Here is a 7,500-nt window from a genome sequence, read left to right as displayed (position 1 = left end):
TCACGTGAGATAGAGTGCGCGAAACCGGAGCTTGCAGTCTTTAAAGGAGAGATTGTGAATTGCCACACAAGGTTATTCACAAGTTCATTAATTTTGAAAACCCCTAATTGCAAAAACAAAAATAATAATTATTATTTACACAACTTGCATTTAGCAAAGGCTAATCGAGGCGAGTTGTACCTACATAACGTGAAGTTGGGTGGGTGAAAACTCACTTATAAATAGTTTATAGGGTGAGGACGTGACTCCTATGTTCCTGACCAATGACTCATAGAATTCCAATCAAACGTCACCTTACAGGTAGGCCTCGTTTAATTTTCTAATTCTATTTCGTCATTGGTCTACGTCACTATGAAGTCACGTGAGACTTTAAAGCAGTGTGGAAATGAAACAATTGAAAGACTATACACAATATAACATTTCATTGACAAAAACTGTGGGATACAAATTGTTCCCCAAATTCTCATTACAACTTAAGGGTTCGTTGTAAAACTTCCGAAAAGTAGACTCTCTTGCTCATACTGCAGACTTCATTATAGTGTACAATGACGTGTTGTCAGCATCTACTGCTGATGTAGATGTAGAACGAGTACTGTGTGCTCCATAAACAGATACAGTTATACCTGATCTTGAAAGAAAAACTCTTATCCATCTACTAACCGAGTCCTTGTGCACTTCTGTTTCTTAAGGTATTGTTTAAGGCATCGTACAACACACAAGACACTGTCTGGAGAGTAGGGTTTAAAAAACGTTGGTTCCTGGTGCTTTCCAGTTGAAGATGTTTTAAGTAATGTGAATATCTGAAACAATATACGATCATCACTTCTATTTATAGCAATAATTTTAAGGCTGTGAATTGTCTGACAAAGTTGCCCAGAAAAGTAACAAAGTTAACACACATTTCATGGGAGGTCCTCGAGACTCATTCCACCGTTATCACCCAGAGATTTTATGCATTGTAGCACATCATCAATGTTCCATATATTTCTTGATAATGAGGCAATATGGGCCTTGACTCGAATAAACCTTGTAAGAATCTTGTTACTAGAGGATGATGGCCAAATGAATGTCGTGGTAGGAAAACCACAGTGGAGAGAACACTCCTTGCGGTGTTAATTGTACTATTAGAACATCCATCCCTGTACAGTGTATAAAGAAAAATCAATACCATCTGCTACAGTAGCAGTACCTCAGTTCCCACCACGACAAGTGGCATGCAAGGAGCTGGAGTTGTTTGTGAATTGGATGCATTATTTCTGCACGTGCTGGTAAAAACAATGTTTGAGCCATCCATGGGTAACAATAGAGCAAAAAAAATAACATTTACATAAGATGTGGCCATTTGGCCAGTTGGGAACAACTAGTATGCCAGTTACTTCAAATTCCTCACTGTATATATTATGGAAGGCTCTTAGAATAATACAGAAAGGTGGAAAAGGATAAAAAAGGCTCCAGGATCAGGTCTACATGAAACATACTTCTCACTGGAAAATTAAGTCTAGAGGCAAGTAGATCGTTATTAGGCTAATTCCAAGTCAGTTTATTACATCCATGCAGAGGGACCTGTCAATACACCACTGTTTCCTTCCTTGATAACCGGGATTTTTTATCAGCTTCAGTATTTTATTTCCTAGGAATATGTGTACTGGTAACTGAGAGCTAAACTGTGTGCTGGATATACTGTTTTCAAAGGAATGATAGGTGCAAAAGCTGGAGTTTTATCAACCAGGAGGTTAATATGCTTCCCTGATAGTAGGTCCAGAAATTTCAAATAATTAATATCATGCTGAGCTTCTTCTGGGGTCAAGTTCCCCCCTGTTGAGTAACCATCAACATTGCTCCCCAAACATTTAGAGATGCATCTGTGGTCACTCTATGTTACTGTAGGTTGTCTCCATGGTTAATTACATTCTATACCATTCGGAAAGACAATCCACCAGTTTATGTCTGATATGGCCTCAATTGAGATGGTCATAGATCCATCAAAGTTAAAGAACAGGAAGGCTTAAGAACATAAATTATATAAAGTAGATTATGCACTCCCCACAGGAAGCTAGAGCTATTTTTGTAAAATTACTTGGACATGGTGCCAAGCCATTTGGAAAAAAAAAAAAAAAAAAAAAATATATATATATATATATATATATATACTTTCCTTCTTACATTTGTATATATATATATGTAAGGCATACAACCTTCCAAATAGTGCTCATTTTTAGATAATAGTGTGTGATTATTTTATGGAGTGACTTAAGATTTAAAGCCATGCGATGGGTTCCATCTTTATGAGGACTAGTAAAGATCGGAGAAATATACTCCCCATTTCATGATCACAAGCCACAAATACTCTTGTCATGCAGTAGATTAGTTATTTCTGATTCAACAGACTCTGTTTAAGCCTCTGAGAGGCTAGCATGAATTAAAGCCCTATTCTGACAGGGATAAGAAAATCAAACTTTCAATCTTTTGACCAGACGCTGTTTCAAGAATTTCTGGGTCTGAATTTCTTTTCTTGGCGTAGCTCTGATTGTTGTTTTTGACGTTTTGACACGTGTAGGGACGGCTCTTCCCTAAAAACAGGATTTGTACTCGGAACTTGGTGGGTTGGATCTCATGGACTGACAAACTTTGCACAATGAAACCATCCTTTCAATGTCCAATGTCCTCGTGTTCTAGAAAATAACAGTTAACATTTGGACCCTCGGGAGACCACACCTGTGGCAGAGAAAGGCGAGACATGAGATCTGCATCTACGTGTGAAATTGTATTTCGGTACTCTATCTTGTAATTGTAGGACTGAAGAAAAAGAGCCCAACGTTGTAGTCTTGCAGCTGCATGAACAGGAACTGGACAGTCTGGTCCCTTAAGGGTAAGTATTGGGCGGTGGTCAGTTAAAATAGTAAAAGGCCTGCCGTAAATAAGGTACTGATGAAATCGCTTCGGGCCAAAAATGACACTGAATGCCTCCTTCATATCATATCATCATATCATATCATCATATCATACACCTTTATTCACCCTCGGATTTTTAGAGTAGCTTGGTGTAGCTAATATCTCCGAGCATTTACCCTCCCAACCATGATACACCACAGAAGACAGACCACGACACCGGGAACTACATGCCCTGCTCTTTGCGACAAGTGTGCGGGTTCTTTTACGTCCCACGGGATTATGAACATTGAAGGGTTATGAGACGGGATTTCCGGCTTATCGTCCTTATCCGAGAAGACTAGAGAGTCCAACCATTTGCAGATGTAATTACAAAGGCAGCACTTTCTCCTCAGTTATTTAAAGACCCTGAGTGTTGGTCAACCAACTGAGCCACCGGTGCGCGGTCTAGCTGTGAATAGTTTTGTTGTGCTTGCGTCAGAGTGCAAGATGCAAAAGCAATGGGGCGATACTGTCCATCAATGCAGTGAGATATCACGGCTCCAGCACCATAGGAAGATGCATCACATGCCAAATACAGAGGCAAAGAATCATCATAATCAACCAGAGTTTGTGAATTTAATAACAACTGTTTTGCCTTCACAAAAGCTTCTTCTTCTGTTCTGGTCCACCTCAAAGGGACATCTTTCTTAAAAATGTTATTCAGTGGGGCTAAAGCCGTAGAGTAACTTTTTAGAAACCGCGAATAGAACATTACGAGTCCCAGAAATGATTGAAATTCAAAGATGTAACATCTAGATCTGTAGGTCTGGGGGCATCACAGACTGCTGCCAACTTCTCATCAACATCTGCACAGGAATTATATGTTAAGCTGAAATCTCCACAAATACGCACTTCCTCTGTTTCAACTATGACAATTGGGGCAGCACAAGGGAAAGAAGCAACTCTGTCAACCACACCGTCACTTTACATCTTCAACAGTGCAGTTTCAACCTTAGATTACAGTGCATATGGAACTGCCTTGCTTTGTGGAATTTGGGCTCTTTGTTGACCTTTAAATCCACTATTGGGCCATGGTAACAATATTAGGGTTTACGGGTTAACTGGTGAATTCGACACTAGATTTCGCTGGAAAAACCGATATCACACTCATTCCTTTGTGATTCGTGCGATCAGTCGGTTTTTCAGGTGAAATTAACCGTGGAATTCACTAGTTAGGCAGCGAAGAAAATGTTACATAATTAAGCAATATCCGGGAAAACCAAAAGGCGGACAGTTCCAAAGTCTTTTATTTTCACTTATCCTACAGCCAGTAAGAATAAACAAGCCGGGAGCTCTGCTTTTAGGCTTGGCTAAATCTATATATTATGAAACCAATTACTTCTTATCTAATTTAAGACTAAACGTATGGTTGATAGCAAATCTGGAAAAATTAAGGATTCTTCAAAGCCTTCTTTTCTTTCACATCTTCTAGAAAAAAAGGCTCTCTTGTGCGTGCGCAGACTTTTTGAACTGGAAAGAGAGACATTTCAAACGCGTATGTTTCCTTTGTTTTGAGTGGATATATAACTGCCTCCGCTTTGATCACACCCAAGAAAAATACTGCTATTATGAATGAGATGAACTTTGGTCGAAAAGATGCTCTTTTGCGCTATTGTTCCTTCAGAGAAACGCAGCGTTCTAAAAGCAGGAGTGCCGTTCTTATTTACCTTGAAACCTCCAAGGAGTTGTAGAGAGCATTGTTTAAGGGTTTGTTTAAAGGGATTTTTATGCCGCAAAAGTAGATCGGTTAAATAGTTTTTTTTTTTTGTTTTTGTTTTCAATTTCCTCACATACCTCACATATCCTATGCTGTAACAAATAGTCTTGAAAAACTGATCATCATGATTCGCAACCATGATGAAAGTGATAGATACAGCAACTCTTATCCTGTCGGAGAAGGCGGTGAAACACATTATAGAGAGACATGTCAAAAAAGCTGTGACAGCTTCACAGTTCCATGAAAATATTGATGTGACTGCATTAATTCTGGAGACGATCACAGAGTTGGAGCAGAGAAGACGGGAAGAGAACGAGAGATTGCATCGCATCCGCCTATGAAGGACCAAACTGTGCCTAAAGGAGCCGTTTTTTTTTTTAAAAGGTATCAATTAACGAGCAAGGATATGCTGTGATGATATCCCAGCGACCAGATCTTTTCATCATGACAAGTTCCATTTCATTGGTATCACAACCTCTTAAAGATTTTCCAATACTGTACCCTATACATGTATTAATATTTACGTATCGAACTTTAAAGGCGCTACCAGTTTTCGGTAGTATATCAACATAAGGCACCAATTGGACACACCCCTGCAGTTAAAGGTTGTTAAACTTGTCACCCTGAGAAGTGTTTTCTACCAATTTATTATGGACATTGGTGAAAAGAGATATTTTCCTGCAATTTCAGTGCCGAAGGTGGGAAAGTGGCCCCCTAATAAGAAAGACTATCAATATAATGACAAAATATACATGTAGGTGGAAAATTGTGGGAAAAAGGAATATTTATTTAATGCAAAACCATTTGAATGAGTAAATTACCATGTATTATTGAGCTTTGGGAATGCTGTTTAAGCATGTACGGTATTAATTTTATATTGCATATATTTATCAATTTGAGCCGTACAGTAGTTTTGTCATATGCCAGCAGCCGTTTGTTTACTTAAATGGGTAACAACAAAACAGAGGTCACTGGTCATTGCTTTACCTATGCATGAACAACCCTAACCTTTTACCGATGATTTTGTTTAGGCTTAATTAGGCATACGTTTAGCTTTAATGAATGTTTAGAATTCTTTCTGTATTGTTAAAACAATGACATGTGACTTGTGTCCTGTGTTTTGTAATTGCCTTTGTACTGAACCAAAACTGTCAAAAGGAAAAATATTAAAGTGCCACTATGATAAAAATCACTTCTCCTTTTTCTTCACATTTTGAAAGCTTGTGTGTTGAGCACTCGAAATTCAAAGTTTTATGCAGTGATTTCAAGAGAGAAATACTTATGGAGGGCAATTTCTTCATTTTATGGCCTGCCTTACTCGATATGGTGGATTGAGGAGAACGTGACGTCATTTACTCACTAGCTAGAACTGCAGGGTGTGAATGTGGCTTAGTTATTCTGCAGAACACACATTTGATAATCTCAAAGTCAAAAACCCTGAACAATACTACTTAAGTCAAACACTGTAAACTATTTGGAAATTGGGACCCAGAAAAAGCCTGTGAAGGGTCCCCTTACTAAATGTAAACCTAAAAAGTATTTACCTAAATAATATTTACCAATTGCATTCTTGCTGAAACACAAATTTGAAAAACTTTCTAAATTGGGTCTGGGAGAATACTCTCTGGCTTGTGAAAAGACTGTCGGATACTTTTTTTGTGCCTTGCTGGCAAGTGGGCTCGTCCTGTCACAAAGATAGAGCTGTCTTGTATTAGGTCTCAGCCTATGGAGACGAAGAGGATGTGTCCTTAAGTCCTGGTCTTCATCAATTGCTGGGTAAATGTCAAAGGAAGTCAAATCTTCATCTCTGTACCTCTCATTTAGAGTCCAATAGTAGAATGGCAGGTCTACATCCATTCTCTTTGTGAACTCTCTGTAATCCAACAAACAGTATTTCAGTAGTGTGTCTTTGATGATGAAACTTCCTCGAAGGCAGTATTGAATTAAGAAAAACAAAAACATTGCAACAGTGTGAAAAAACAGTTTTCATACATGCTTAAATTGGTTTACTTACCGTATGTGATGTTCTACCACATTAATTTCATGTTTGAATGACTTCAACCTACAGTAGTTACATATGAATATGTAATATATGTAGTATCAAGGAAAAAGGTTTCAATAAAAAATTGAAATTTTTATCCAGGTAACACACCAAATGGGAGCACCACAAGTACAATAAACTGTACACGTAAAATACCTGGACATCTGTTGTCTGTGTAAAGGGTGACTTTTTGTCCTGCCGCCACTGTGTAGTAATGCTTCTGCAGGGAACATTAGTCTTTGCCTGAATGCAAGGAAACCAATTTCAATGATGAATAATCTTTTTATTATGAATACGACTGGACAAAAATCCTGCATGTTAATGATAAGCATGGGCAAAAGAAGAAATTCTGAATACTTCTAATGGTATAACCTTATGGGGGCTCTTGCATGAGCAACTGGTAGAGATTTGGGTTATCACTATTGGAAACATACATGTTACTAACACAGAATACAAAAGATAAAATACAAGAAAAACTATTACCTTAATAGGGACACGTATATCCTCTTTGGCGGAGCCACTCCACATTGAACCAGCAAAAAGGCGTTGAAATCTGCTCGGAAATTCCGTGAGCATTGTTTCGTGCCACAACCTGTAATCTTCCGGAACAGATACCTGTTCAAAACAATGCAGTAAATTTATGATGTGCACATGGCTGTCATTTAGGACATTAGGCTGGGGATTTTCCTTGCCTACCCAGAGTTTAATCCATGCCTACTTTAAGAGAGGAAAAACAGAGTTAACAATACAAATCTGTTTCCCCTAACAACTTCTCTAATTTCCATGCCTTCTTAAAAGGTTTGCTTCAGTT

The sequence above is a fragment of the Montipora capricornis genome, chromosome 8 (assembly GCF_036669925.1).
Source record: "Montipora capricornis isolate CH-2021 chromosome 8, ASM3666992v2, whole genome shotgun sequence".
Classification (NCBI taxonomy): Eukaryota; Metazoa; Cnidaria; class Anthozoa; order Scleractinia; family Acroporidae; genus Montipora; species Montipora capricornis.
Note: the sequence above shows the minus strand (reverse complement) of the source record.